Below are 15810 nucleotides of genomic sequence, written 5' to 3'. Positions count from 1 at the left end.
GGAAGCTCAAGAAAATTACAAGACAAAAACAATTACTAAAAAACGTGGAGCTTCATCACAAAAGTCAACTTTCAATAAGCAATGCTCCATTCTGTTGAGTTACATATTCTTGCTGGTTCACTTACCATGTTGGTTTAAGTACCACAATTTTCATATACAGAAAGCTGACTGAATAACCGCACACGCAAACTGAGTGAATACTATCCAACTACTCTCAATAAGTGACAGTGACACTACAGCGCAAGACTATACCTCTTGCTGAGCTGTCGCTTACGCAGAAATAAGTAAAGCAATCACGTGACTGTTTATAATATCTTATCCGGAAAGATATGTACAAAATTAACCACAACTCCCATAGTGCTTTGTAACGGAGCCGTTCTGACTACGTGTAAAAAGAATGCTTTCTTTCTTGTGCGACACAAGTTGTGCCCCTCAGTTATTCCAAAGGAATTATTCTCTATGTTCAAAACTAACTACAACTCCCATTGTGCTTTGTAATGGAGCTGTTCTACCTAGCTGCAAAGGGGCGCTTTATTTTTTTAATTGTGTTTTCCAGGTATTCGTTAGGATTTCTTCTAAATTAACACATTGTAATATTACAACAACGATAAACGGAGCATTTTAACGTGTGCATCTACTATCCGCCCATGACTTAAGTACACTTATGTATAACCTTTATCACCCTTAAATGGACTTTTCTAACTCCAAGGTAACGTGTATCAACAAGCACCTGTTCTGTCTTGTACATTGGAAGACTGTTAACTTTTTATCTATCATCAGACAGATCACGGTGAGTAATATATAAAACTTACATTTAAGTAATGAAATACTTTTATTTGTTTATTTTTTGTCTGATGTATATCAAGCACAAAGGTGTCTTCTCGGTTAATTTTTAATGTTTGAACTGAAGATGTTTTACTATACCTAACTCAACCCCGAATAGCACAAAGTTCATGTTTCTCGCCCCTGCAGCAGTTATCTGCTGAGGGTATTTTCTGTTACCTTCGTTTACAAAGAGGCTGCCTACTTAACCCCTCCTCCCTCTTTAGAATTAGCCAGAGGATTTGGGCGGGAGTTTACAAACGATATCTATTTATTTATTTATTTAAAAAGCACTCCCAATGGACCAATTTCAGTGTTAGTCCTGGAGATAAAGATGCAGAAGTAAAACAAATAGTAAAATAATCAGTAAAGTATTTTTAAAAAGAATGTAAATAATGCAGTGCAGTGTACAAATATATGCCAGTACAGTGTACAAATATATACAATGTTAATAATGCAGAAATGGGAAGAAGTGCACAAAGGCGTCGAATGTTATGCAAGGTAGATGAGAAAAATAAAGGACACTGTTTCAAATATACACAACATATACAAATGGATGTGTGTAAAAATGTAAGAGTTTGAAGCTGTTAACCCAAGCAGTGTATATACACAATGACATATATGTATATAAGAGATAATGAGAGAAGCAGTAAGATGTGGGAGAGGCCAGGCAACGTTAAGTAATATTCCCTTAACTTTCAGATGGTAGGGGAGTGATTCCCATAATTTGGGGCAGAGAATCGAGACAGAACGATCACTGCAATTATGTCAAGTTGTGGGTGTTTGCAGAAGTGTCCATAAGTGATTGAGATTTCTGAGACTTTATACTGGATTTTGTATAAATAACCTAGAGACTTTGGGTGGATTAGGACTCTACCCTGAAGGTGGTTGGTCTGCTGTTGAACAGGGTGCCATTTAGCTTTATTTAGATTTAGCTGTAGTGTTTGCTTACTGGGGAAAGACTGATGAACCGACAGATGAGTTAGAGATGGTTTGAATGGTGGGGCATTTCTTTTAGATGCTACTGCAGCCAATGGGAGACTGTACTCCATCCGGGCTAGTAAGATGCCTTTACCCATACATTCCTGGTGATTCTGGTGAGACATGCAGAAATGTTATTGTCCCAGATAAGAAGGTAGTTGATCTTTTTTGTGTATTGTCAGGATGATGGAAGAAGTTTAATGAAAGATCAAAACAAATTCCAATGTATATGGAGGAGATGACTTGATCTATGCGAGTGTTGAGGTGATGGTGGTTTAGCAGAATTTTGGATTTCTCTGGCATTTTGGAGTTATTTGAAATTGCACTGTTTCCATTTTGGAAGAGCTGAGTAACAGGATTTTGTTTTTGAGCCAGTGTATGAGGAAATCTGCTTGTAGCCCTTGTCTGGATAGGATAGAGTAGATAGACTGGAATAACATCACATTCTGTGCATATAGAAGAATAGAAAGGTGGGGGAGATAAAGTGTGCATTTGTTGATATAAAATGAGAAGAGGAGAGGTGCAAGAATGGAGTCTTGAGGAACTTCTTTGAGAGAGAGGGTGAAGGTGAGGTTTTGTTGTGCTATTGCATTGAGAAGTAACAGTTTGAAAGATAACTTTAGAATCATGGGAAGGAGTCAAGGCTGATGCCAGATTCATTGAGGTGGTCAAATAGGATATTATGCTGAACCAGATTAAAGGCCCTAGGTAGGCCAGTAAAAATGGCCCCAGTTAGTAAGCCTTTTTCCATAGTAAGAAGGATGTTGTCTGTAAGGGTCCAAAGGGCTGCAGAGATGCTGTGGCCTTCCCAGAAGCCATGCATTTGTTGCTGAGAATATGGTATTGTCCAATGAGCTAAGTAAGTTGAGTATAGACTAGATTTTTCATGATCTTTCCTAAAGTGGGGGAGAATTGAGATGGGACATAAATCAGAAGTGAGAAAGGAAGAGGTTTAACTAGGGCAGTTTTCCAAATGTTGGGCATTGCATTATGTGTTAAGAATATATTGCAGATATGTAAAAGAGGGGTTAAGATGCAATCTCTTCACTGGTATAAGAACTAAGGGAATGCGTTTTAGTACCTGCAGGACACTCAAATGTTAATTCTTTAAGAAGGGGGGATATGTTTTTGTATGTCTTTGCATTTGACTGTTTTAAAGTAGAACAGTGGATTTTATGGTGGTGATGAGGGATTGGTTGTGTGAGAATGAGCATTACTGAGTACATTTTGGGGAGATTGCTGAAATGGAGGATGACGTCAGTGGTAGACAGATGAGAGCAGAAGGAATATGTATTATGGCAAATATTATTTTCTGTTGACATAATTGATATACTGGATGATACTGGAAGCAACTGAAATGAGACTGGAATGAATGTCTTTATCTGTTAATTACCCAAACTTGTGCTGAACAGGTGCCAGTCTGTCCTTTATGGGCCAAATCTTCTTGTACCTTTCACAATAATGTCTGCAAACTGTAGTTCGATTAAGAATGCTATATTATGTTTAGTGAAGATAGATGTCAACAATGTCCCTATAACATAATATTCTGGAATGCTAGATAACAGTAACAGTGCTGATAAATATATCCAAAGGTTCTGCATATATATTCTGATTCTCCTAATTAATAGTAACTGAAACAGTCCTTTCTTTCTAAATAATATAATTATTGCTGGATATTTGACCTGACTTCAGTACTCATGCTTCAGTGGCTATACTGCAAAGAATTTTTGCATATCAGTCCAAAAGCTAACTTAACTGACTCATCTCCCATGTCTTAAGTATTTCCTAATAATACCAAAACCCTGTAATGTTCTACATGCCTCTTTAGCCTTGGTTTTTAGGCTCATCTTGCAGATACCTGACAGTGCCTAACTGTCTGTTCTTTATCTAGCATTCCATTGCAAGTACACATATGTTTCCCTTGAGAAAGGAACATTCTGTAGCTTTCCCTTAAAAACTGTTATTTCTGCACATTGTATTTCCCTTCTACTTAACTGTCTTTCCCTGAAACTGTATGCATAAAGAAAACATAAGTCTGACTCTATATTATCAGGCCAGTCCTACTATTTATTTTACCTTATGCCTAAAAACTACTTTTAAGCGAAAGCCTTCAGTCCAACAGCTCCCCCTGAGGTCCCGGACAAAAGTTTTACAGGGACCTTCTTTTGTAGTTACATCATATCTGTATTACTAACTACTGTAATCTGGTTTATATATATGGGCTTTATGCCACCTCACTCATAATCTGCAGATGTGTTCTGATCGATAGCAAAGTCCCTTATGGTCTCAGAGGTACTATTAACTAATACCTCCAACAACTTGCCTAATTTATGCAGTTTCCAAATAGCTTTAGCAGGGTCTATATTATAAGATCGACGGTTGAAAACATCAAACCACACCCCTCACTACTTAAATATACCAACTCTGAGACTGCACTACATTGCAGTAAATAGAAATCTCCCCTTACGGAGATTTCCATTTACACACTCGAGATTCTGAGCGTTTCAATATTCTTGTGTCGACAATGTCAGATTCGACATTGTCGGCTTTCGAGAATATGATATAGACCCCTTTAGCAATTCCATATGTTGGAAATATACCTGCTTTACCTAGCTCCATAGTCTTTAGTCTTTAAGTCTAAGTCCTGATGTATGTGTGATGTATGTAAAACCTACACCGCATTCTGAAAACCACTGTGTCTTAATTATGTGGTTTCTAAAACTGATTAGGCCAGGTAATTTTTTTAACCCAGCTGTTCCAGAAACAGCATGATGAAAATGCCATGCACATTCTCAACTTATCTCTGTGACTCCACTCAAGTTAGTCAGAGTACAGACTGTTAACCCTGACTGTTTTCTTCCCTATTACTGTATGCTATAATGGTAAAATTGCACTGACTGTTGTCTATGTTTTCTACCTTATGAACTTGTGCCTTATTGTAGCATGATGTCTCTCTCCTATAGCAAATTAAACCTTTCTCTGTTGTCCATAGATTTAAATCCTAAAACATTGTACTGTTTAGTCCATTTCCTTTTTCATTATATAGCCTGTCGAGCATTATGGTTATTTGCTGAAGACTAACTGAAATCGGCTATAGAGGGATACCTTTATAACTGCTCTTGAAGCATAATTGCCATATACTGTAACTTGTGTATTAGAATTATTAACAAATCTAGCTGAAAATTTAATTTAACTTTGTAATTTCTACGTGCTGTAATAGATATCTGACTTCTGAATTTGTGTCTTAAATATCCTGTAAATATTTATGCGCTATAATAGTTTAACCAAAACCTATGCTTTTCTGCATTTCACATCTATACCATTGCATACTCTGTCAGTGTCCTTTTAATTTTCTAATTAATGTACAATAATTATGTAAAGTACACTGTAATCTGTAAATTAATTAACAAATTAAGCCTGTCCTGTTATGCCTTGCGTATATTGAATAACTATTACTACTTATTCTTTAGATAACTTATTTTAATAAGCCTGTTACAAATAATTGTCACTTTACCCTTAAAACTAATAATCAAGTAATGTGATGTGTGATGTAGTAATGCTGTTGACAAATAATTCTGTCACTTTACCCTTAAAACTTATGACTGAATCATGTGAATTGTGATGTAATTGCATATTGTTATTGAGTTTGTTTGTTTGTGTCTTTCGGCTTTTCCCGGTTAGGTTGTCGCCTCACAGTAAGACGCTGTCCGGTTCGATTCTCAGCTAGAGCATCTTCTGTGTGGAGACATGTGTGAATGGGCGTACCTTAGTTGAAGGTTGTGCATCAGGGCTGGCAACTCGGCACATAAAAACCTACTGCCAATCATTAGCGGACCGGAGTTCCGCTGTGGCATATTGTAACCGAGTATGAATGTTATATTCTGAAATCTGACTGAAATATACTATAGTGAACTCATAACCGAGTATTAATGTTCTATTCTGAAACTTGACGGAAATTTACATAATGCTGTTAGATGTATAACAGAGTGTTAATGTTATATCCTGAAATTTGACTGAAGTGTACTCTACTGAACACACATAACTGAGTATAAATGTCATATTCTGAATCTTGACTGAAATTTAATTAGAATGATAACATTTATACTGAACATCTAAACTAGCTGTGTATATTCTGGAAACTAACTAAAATAATACTAAAGGAATATATTTTGCCAGTGTTAGCTGAACACAGATAAAAGCATGACTGAAATCTAGTAAAGGTTATATTCTGGAAATTAAACTATTAGTACCTTTTTTTCTGTCAGTATTGTCTGAACATTGATAAAGCATAAACTGAAAACTAGACTGTTATACAGCTGTCTGAAAATATGAGAACATTTGCATACTTGCTTTAACTTACACATTTTGACTTGAAAGAGTTTAGATAACTGAAACTCATTTAACACACAATTTCTGTTGATAGTCGACTTGTGCACCATAGCTTTTGCCAAGTTTAGGCCTTACTCTGCATTGTCCCAGATACTGCTGAGGTATTGGAGGCCATTTTAATGTCCAAGTGTCCTTTTCTGTGTCTCTTTTTTGCTTAGGCCTTCCAAACTTCCCCTTTTACATTGCTTGTGCAAAAGGCTGGGTGACTGATGTTTTTGACTGTATTTAAAATCATATTGGAAAATCAACTTTGAAGTCATTTTTGCAAAGCATAAAAAAAACAGTATCAGGTCCTTAAAATAACATTTACAGCTTTAACAATTATAAACTGATAGCATTGCTTGTTGCCCTGACTTTATTTACATTTTTCTGCTGAAATAAACATAAATTCTTGTAAGTCTGTAAGCAAACTGATAATATACTGTAGTGAACTAAAGTAATGTTACTAATAAATACATTCTTGCAAGTATGTAACTGAACTGATAATGTACTACAGTCAAATGGAAAGGATGTAACTTTATTATTAAATCAAACGTAAACCTCAGTGACATTGTTTTTTTCCTGTCATAACCTCAAATGAAACTAAAGTAGTAATCTAACACTGTATTAATATTTTAACATTTTTTGCATTTCTGCACCTCTGTAAAATTAATTTTAACCGTTGAACTTTCTACATTTACTGTGTGACCCTCAGGTCATAACATAGCCTTCTGTGTGTAAATCTCCACCCACTGTCTTAACATAGCCATTCATTTAGCTGACATCATTTAATTTTTTTCAGTACTGCTGAATGCTGTAAGGATTTATCATTACTATCAACAATTTTCTTGAATAAATAGTAAGAACTGTAACTGCATAAACTGTCACTACGAATATTAAACTGATCTTTACCATACTGTTTTTTAGCGGAATGCCGAGATGGCCTGTAATCTTATCTGGTGTGCTTGGTAAACTGCAGTTTCTGCATGAAATATATACAATCTTGAACTCCCAAAAAAAGCTCCGTGAAACGTAGGTAAAAAACAGAGGGTTTATTCCAAATAAACGTAACGTAAAGCACTCTTCGTCTACCAACAAATGGGTAAACTTCATCAGACATAGTACATTGTATGTAATGATATTAAATAGCTTTTCACCCAAATATGTTTTAAAATTCAAACCAATCCTATTCCTATTGCCCCCCTGGTATCAAAGAGTTGGTGTCTTTGACATGTATTTTAATTTTAAAATTAAAAAATCTTTTGTGTTAAGTTGTTCATGTTTTGCAGTTTTATGCATTACAGTAATTAATTTATTTTATTATATTTATATCTTGGAAATATTTACTATATATATTTTTACACATTCATATTTATTGTGTTTATATAAAATGTTGGTATTTTAAACGTTACTGCTTTTATTTTACATTTATTTCATTTATTTTACTTTGAATTACCATTAAGGGTTAATTTTGTTGTGGGTGTTTCCATTGCGGGGTTTTGGCGGCATTTTAAACATGTTTGATTGGTTTGAATTTTAAAAGATATTTAAAAGATATTTGGATGAAAAGCTATTTAATATCATTACATGCAATGTACTATGTCTGATGAAGTGTACCCATTTGTTGGTAGACGAAAAACACTTCACGTTACGTTTATTTGGAATAAACCCTCTGTTTTTACTTATGTTTCACAGAGCTTTTTTTTTTGGGAGTTTGTTTTCATTCATTGTTTCAAGAATTTACAATCTTGAACTGTTTACATATATACATTTATTACTATAGCAATAACCGACAATGTCATTGTGGTATATTGAAGATTTACCCATGGTTGGTGTGGTTTAATAACGAGGGCAAAGCCCAAGTGATTAAATAAAGCCACATGTGGGTAAATCTTCAGTATACCACACCACGGAGTTGGTTATTGCTATTATACAATGACATTATTTAAGAAAAAATATGTATTTGCTGGCACATATGATGTTAAATTTTGTTAATTTAATCCTCATTGATTTTCCAGAAAACCACAAATTTTACGATGAGTAGGCCAAAAATATGAGGCAAAAATCTTGAGTTTACAGGTATGCATACCTTTCAACTTTTTACTGAAAGAAATCTTGACAAAGCCTAAAATAATGGGGATACAATGGCCCAAATAGAAATCGATTTTAAATATTGCTCTTTTTAACTTAGAAAGTTGCTAGAATAACAAGATTTGTGTTAGCATCCATTTTCTGAAGGATGTGAAGTCTGAAACTCGTATACATGTCATTCTTTAGTGACGTCTATTCTCTGTGAACTGCCAAAAAATCACAAATCTTATGACAAACAGACCAAAGCTATTAGGTAAATCTGGACAGTTCAGAGGTATGTTAAACACAGTTTACTATCAAAATAAAGAATGAAAGTTCGGTGAACACGGGATGCTTTATTACAGTTGACTGAATCCCATATTGCTGACCTTCATTCTTGTGAGTATCCGGTGCAGCGAATGCTACTGTGCATTCGCTGATACGTGGTCGATGTTACAAATGAGATTGCGGTACAGTGCAGATTGGGAAATGTATCCTTTTCCTCACTGTAGTGTGATCTCGGAGTTGGAATATATCATTTTCAGTGTGGGACGTGCAGCCCCCCATGGGGGGTTGCAAGGGGGCTTGCCCCCCTGCAAAAACATGAAGTTCACTGTTGTGCAGTAAATTCGTACTGCTGAAAACCAGAACATAACTTACTGTTGTAAAAGGTGCAGGAGAAACAGTATGTCGAAATATGGCAAATTCTAATACTTTGCAAGACATTTGACATACTGACTTAGTTAATCTGCTGTCGTCGGTGTTGTGAGTCGCTCATATGAATGGATTCTGTTGTGTAATTCAAGATTTTGATAGTAAACCATTTTACACACACACACACACACACACACACACACACACACACCCAACCTTTTCTCTATTCAAACACACACACACACACACACACACACACACACACACACATGCGAGCTTACCTTTTCTATAAACATAACAGGTAGTTTAAATTCTGTGCACGAGTGCGGAGTGTGTTTACATTTGCGTTGGTGTGCATGAGTGCAGTCGCACATGGGGTTCTCCTTAAAGGAGAAGAGACCGTCACTGTGGTTGCTTCAGGTATTTTTTTATTTAATTATTATGTATTATTCTTTTATTATTATGTTGAAGCTTCCTGGCCAGACTGGCCCCCAGCCATGGGGCCCTAGACGACTGCCTATGTCACTTAGTGCTAGATCCGGCTCTGGTCATACTGTATTGTTGTAACTCATGAAATATATATATTTTAACAGAGGATACTGGAAGGGAAGGGAAAGGGTTAATCTCAGCTCAGCTAACTTTAAGAAAAATAGCCTGAAATTAAATGACTTGTTTTAGGCCATAAAGATTTTATCTCACAGGTCTGAATGCAACCGGAGACGCAATGTCTCTGAAAAGCCTGTGCTGGGATCCTGCTTTGTTGTCCTTAGTGGTGAACTAACTGCTACACTGGGATGCCAGGGAATTAGGATGGACATGTTGGAAATGTTTTACAATTTTCAGATGCTGTAATAAACCTTGGCTAAAGTTGTGTGTGTGTATTGTGACACATCAGTTCCAGATCCTGGCTTGGTTTCTAGTGAGAGGGTAGTGTAGGAACCACAGAGTCAGGTGACCAGATGTGATGTCATTCTGTAGCCAACACTGAAATATTATTTGAATACTAGTGAGAGGTGTGAGGTGTGCACTCTGTTCGGACCTGGCAAGACACTCATCCACATTCATCTTGCCTTGCTTTTGTAGGTAACTAGGGAACAGTAACTCTTCATTCAGTTAGAAAAATATAGTGAGATTAGCTAAATATATTTTTTCTGTATCTGTCTGAGTCTTTCCATCTGTGTTTTTTAATATTTCCTGTGATTGAAATTCTGGTGTTTACTGTAAGTAGATATTTGGTATTTTCTTGTTTTTTTATTATTTATTATTAAATATATCTAAACCTTTCATTGCGGCTGGTCTTAAAGCCTTAAAGTAGCTGGCATTGGGTGTTCTGGTGGCAGCAGATCTACCCTATAGTCTGGGTGGAGGTGGTAGAGCAGGGAAGCTGTGCCAGCCTTTCTTAGGTGTGTGTGTGTGTGTGTGTGTGTGTGTGTGTGTGTGTGTGTGTGTGTGAAAATCAAATCCCAAATAGAATGTGTATGACAACTACTTTGAACAGGAACACTGTGAGCACTGATTTTGGAGAAGGGGTAGTGGAGGACTTAGCTTAGAACACCCAGCTAAGAACTCAGCTCTATAGTGGTCAGTGGGTAGTCTTATTTGAGCCCTGTAGAGAAAGCCCAGCCTCAGGACTGCAGTGTGTTTTCCTCTGTGTGCTCGTAAGGGAAACTATACTTGGTGTAGAGAACTGCATCTGAAAATATTGTGTGTGTCTATTTTTCTCAAAGTGAATGTTCCCCACCGATGTCAGTGGTGAAGATTGAGCCTTCTTGATCACTGGCTCAGAGGAGGGTTGTCACAATATAGTATACACATTTATTAATGGAGCTGAACTGATCTAATTCTGGAACTTTAGTAGTCTGCCCTTTATTCGAGTATAATATAGGAGTTGAACTTGTGGTTTAATGCACTCTTTTCTTACATGGGATCTTAACTTTTGACTGCACTGTCACTTCTAAAATGTAGCATTGACTTTAAATTTTGTATTCTGTAAACTAGCAAAACATCCTTTAATATCTGTGAATGCTTTTTGTCTCTGTCTGTATCAGGATATTATTTATGCATTGCAACACCTTACTACCATAATACAAAGGTCTTAACAATGTCTTCTAAACAAAACAATAACAAAAATTCATTTGCCAAATCTGTAACTGTAAACTCTTTTATTCTACAAATTAACTTGGCTGTATTTTTCTGGTATACCCTACACAACATGTGCTTCCAGAATGATAAATGTGTACTGTTACCTTTTTCTCAGCTCCCAATGTCTTTCTGAGCACTTCAGCTGTGTCAGCTGAACTGGAATTTATTTTATCTTTAACCCATAAATCTGCATGTTCCTGTCATAACCAATTCTTCAAATTCTGTACATTTGCAGAATGTACTTCATGCAAATTCATACAAGTGTCATCTGTGTGCATTACTGTACATTCTGTAGCATTTTTATTTTTCCATAACATCCTGTTATTGAAGTCTAAAACAACATATAACTGATGACATGTTCTTATCTAGTATGGAGCTGTTACACTTTGAACTGTTAACTACTGTCATCTTTCACCCTTTAAATCCTGACAAAACTGCTTTCGGGTCCTGTATCTATTTGTAATGGAAATTGATTTATCCACATTAATCAGTTCATTATTCTATATTTTTTCTTCTAACAATGAAATATTTTCATTTCTTTCCACCTTAAACAATGACAGATAAATAATCTGGTTTGGTGCCGAACTGCCACACCCTTTATAGATAATTTTTTATAGAACCAGCAACAACATTGACTTGAGCTATGGTATGCGTTTCTTCTTTATTTTGCTCAGAAATCTGTATATCATTTATGCTAGTGTTTACTTTATTAGACTGATCAAGATCTGCACTGCAATCCCTCATATCCCCACTCAGTGCAATATTTGCACTGGTTTCTGAAAACAAGAAACTAGAAATTATTACATTCTGAACATCTATATTTGAAACAGGGTGAACTTGAAACATAGCAAATGCTTTTTTTATATGGTGTGGAAATTTGCATGGTATGTACACTGACTGTTTACATCTGTATTTACAATACTGCTGCTTAACGCTGTACTTTGAATTACATGTAAACTGTAGTGTATGACATTCTGAACATCGTTTTAAAAAAAACGTGAACTTGAGACATTGCAAATGTTTAGTTTATGTTTGGTTGGGAAATCTGCATGTTACATACATTGACTTTGTTGACATCTGTATCTGCAATACTGTGACTTAAAACTGTATTTTGAATTATATGTGCTGTATTATGATTTCTGAAGATTGTAAACAAGACTTTGTGTTAAATTTAAGTCTGAAAAGATACTGATAGAAACCGACTCATTCTGCAGATCATGAGACAAAGTGTCTGTTGCAGTGTGCTTCTGTGATTTAACCTTTTTGCGTCAAGAAAAATGTAACATTCCTGAACTAATAACCTTGAAGTTTAAATGAACATTTCTGAAACACAGTTTTTTTAGACTGCTTTACTCAATTTTTAACTTTAAACCAAACATTTACTGGTGTCTTTACTGTAGAAGTATTGGTTGACATGTTTATACCAGTGACCTTTACTGATTTTATTTAAACTTTTCTGATTTGACTTGGCTAAAAGTGAATAATAAGAATGAATTCTGACATAACTTTATGATTGATGTGTCCTGTTATTTGCAGCTTTTTAAACTTTTTCTTGCCTCTTGGCTGTGTGACATCACACTGAAAATTTGAACATTTGAAGTACTTTGCTGTTAATTGGATAATGTATTTTTATGTTCTGAAAAGAACACTTCTGAAGTTTGCAGATTTATCTGAAATAGATTTTCTGAAGTACTGCTGGTCTGTTGATGTTCATTGAGACTTTTCCTGAAGTAGTGTTTTGAATAAACACTGGTGCTCTGCAATATGTCTAACAGCTGCAGTTTCTGTATGTAAGGGAGAACTGGTGCATCGTCTGCAGTGACTGTCTTCCATGTTTCATAGTTTCATAGTTTCATAGAAGTGTACTAGGCTATCTGCCCTGGGGCATTTACAAGCCTAGCCAACAATGATGTGGCTTACGCCACCCCGTATTATATAGTTGCGCCTCTCTAGTAGTGACACATGTGGGACCCCATTATTTAGTAAACTATACCTCTGTCTAGTAGTGACACTAAGGTGACTCCCGGGGTAAACTTACGATCTCCCATCCATGCATCGAGATTTTTCTTGAACAGTGCCAATGAAGGGCTCTGTCTCACATGAACTGGGATTTTGTTCCAGAGTGCGGGTAACCTCTGTGTTATGAATCTATCCCTCCAGCATGTTTTATTCATATTTGTGCAGAGGTTGAAATCTTTAGCTCGCGTGGTTCTGGTGGATCTGGATTTTTTGAGATGGAGCATGTCCATCAGTTCTTGGTTGGACATGGCCCTATATGTTAGGCACAAATCACCTCTGAGCAGGCGGTATGCTACTGAGTAGAGCTGGAGTTTCTTTAATCTAGCTGGATAAGGCACATGTTTGAGACCCATGATCCTCTTGGTGAGGTACTTCTGGGGTCTTTCCAGTTGTTGCATGTGCCGGGTGAGATACATCCCAAATGGAGCATTATATTCAATCATGGGCCTGACAAGGGAGGAATATAGAGGTACAATGACCTCCTTTGATCTGGATGAGAATCCCTTCATGATGAGATGGGCAAGGTAGAATGTCTTTCTGACCACTTTGGCAACATGGTTGTCAAAGGAGAGGTCACTATCGACTTGAGTCCCCAGGTCTCTGATTACTTCTTCCGTACTCAGTGGGTTATTGTCTATGTGATAATTTGTGGGTACTTTGTTTTTCCCAAAGGGATGACTATACATTTTTGGCGTTAAGTTTGAGGCCATGATTCCGGCACCAGTTGTCCGTTTCAGTGAGACCTTTCTGTAGGATGTGTGTGTCAGCAGGTGAATCAACTATGGCACCCAGTTTGCAGTCATCTGCAAACTTTGTCAGCCATAATCCTCCCATATTTGCTTTCACATCCGAGAAGTAAATGCCGAATAAGAGTGGTCCCAAGACTGAGCCCTGTGGGACACCACTCGTGACTGGTTTTGAGTCTGACATGGCTCCAGCAATTTTGACGTTATGGGTTCTGTTTTTAAGCTAGTTTGCTACCCATCTTGTGACATATGGATTTACATTTAGGCTGCTGAGCTTGTCTATGATGCCAGAGTGTGGTATCGTGTCAAAGGCTTTAGCCAAGTCCAAGTAGGCAGTGTGGACAGCCTTGCCCTCGTCGATGGCACTAGTGACTGTCTCGAAGAAGTCAACCAGGTTTAAGAGGCAGGATCTGCCTTTTACAAAACCGAACTGGGTGGGATCAAGGGTCTGCAGATCTCCAATATCGCCATTTATGAGTTCCATGATGATTCTTTCCATAGCCTTGCAGACCAGGCTGGTCAGACTTATGGGGCAGTAGTTACCAGGGTCAGTAGAATTTCCCCCTTTGTGGAGTGGGACCACTGTTGCTGTGCGCCAGTGTTCAGGTACATATCCTGTAGTGAGGCTAAGATTGAATAGCGTTTTTAGGTGCGGGTTTAGTTCATCTTGAAGTTCACGTAACACGCAACCGGGGATACCATCCGGTCCCATAGATGCTGTGTTTTTTGCTTTGTTGAGTGCTGATTTCACCTGTATGTCTGAGATGACAGGTAGGTTACAGTCAGCAGGGATAATTACTTCATCTTTAGGGGGTGAGGGAGAGGAGAAATTTGCACTGAACCTATCTGCCAGAATATTGGCAATGTCGGTAGGGTCAGTGAATTTTTTGTCGTTGTGTACCAACTCAGAGCATATCTGAGAATTTCCTCCCAAGGTTCTGACATAATTGAAGAAGGCCTTGTGATTGTCTTTGGTATCATTGGCAATCTTTCTCTCAAAGTTGGCTTTAGATGTTTTTATGAGAGAACGTAGTTTTTTACTTGTGCTGATCAGGGAAGCCTTTCCCTTGTGGGATTTGGCTTTGTCCTGCAGTAGCTTCCTTCTTTTGTTGTACAGTTTGTTTATAGCCGGGGTCCACCAAACCGGGAGTTTTCCCTTGGTGGAGAGGGTCTTGGTTTTAGTTGGGATTGCTTGATCCATGCATTCTTGGAGATGTCCGTAGAAGGCTGTTGTGTAGGATTCAGCATTTTGGGATGTGGTTTCCATTAGCCCAGTAGGCTTAAAGGATATCATTCCTGACTTAAGGAGTGTAAAGTCAGCTTTTGAAAAATTTTTCACTGTAGTCTTTTGTTCTGGGGGTGGGGGTGGGATATGTACATCCAACGTGATCAGTTTATGGTCAGATCTTACTAGTGAGGGGTTTATATCCGGTGCGGAGCATTTGGACCCCATGTTTGTGATAATCAGGTCAAGTATATTATCTCTCCTCGTAGGAGAAGTGACCAGTTGCTCCATAGCATTTGAGTTAATGAATTCCAGGAATCTTTGGGCTAGGGTGTTAGGGCTAGAATAGTGGGCCCAGTCTATGTTGGGGTAGTTGAAGTCACCCAATATGATGGTGTTTGGTGTGACATTCATATCCTCCAGTGTTTTCAGGAATGCTTGATGGGATTCCTGGGATTGGGAGGGTGTTCTATAACATGCGACCAGTTGTATGGCAGTTTTGCCTATGGTGAGTAAAACTTGTATGGTTTCTGATGCTTCATGGGTAGCCACCAATCGAGAGGTGTAGGTGTCCTTTATGAAAATGGACACTCCCTCCCTTTGTGGTTCGGCCTGGAACTTGAGGCCGAAAAGCATGATATGAGGTATAGCCTGGTAGCGCTGGAGTGCTCTCAGGAGCCTTGAACCAGGTTTCAGTTACTGCACAGACATCGATGTTCTCCATACTGAGAAGTGCTTCGAGTGCCTGCATCTTGAGATTTAGACTTCTGGCGTTGAGCAGCA

General features: G+C 37.5%; 1 protein-coding gene across 2 annotated transcripts in view; it reads left to right on the top strand.

The window, feature by feature from the left end:
* Positions 1–428: 428 nt before the first annotated feature.
* Positions 429–15810, top strand: part of CCHR4.PART0H4orf47 (chromosome chr4.part0 C4orf47 homolog) — a 507549-nt gene continuing 492167 nt past the window's right edge. Inside the window, exon 1 of one of the 2 annotated variants that reach the window (XM_044069036.1) lies at positions 429–790. The gene's annotated coding sequence lies outside the window, so the exon portion shown is untranslated. The remainder of the gene's footprint in view (positions 791–15810) is intronic. The other variant, XM_044069037.1, reaches the window with a different exon arrangement.

The sequence above is a fragment of the Protopterus annectens genome, chromosome 4.part0, assembly GCF_019279795.1.
Source record: "Protopterus annectens isolate FY-2018-M chromosome 4.part0, PAN1.0, whole genome shotgun sequence".
NCBI lineage: Eukaryota > Metazoa > Chordata > Ceratodontiformes > Protopteridae > Protopterus > Protopterus annectens.
The sequence above is the reverse complement of the archived record's forward strand: the minus strand, read 5'-3'. Positions and strand labels throughout refer to the sequence as shown.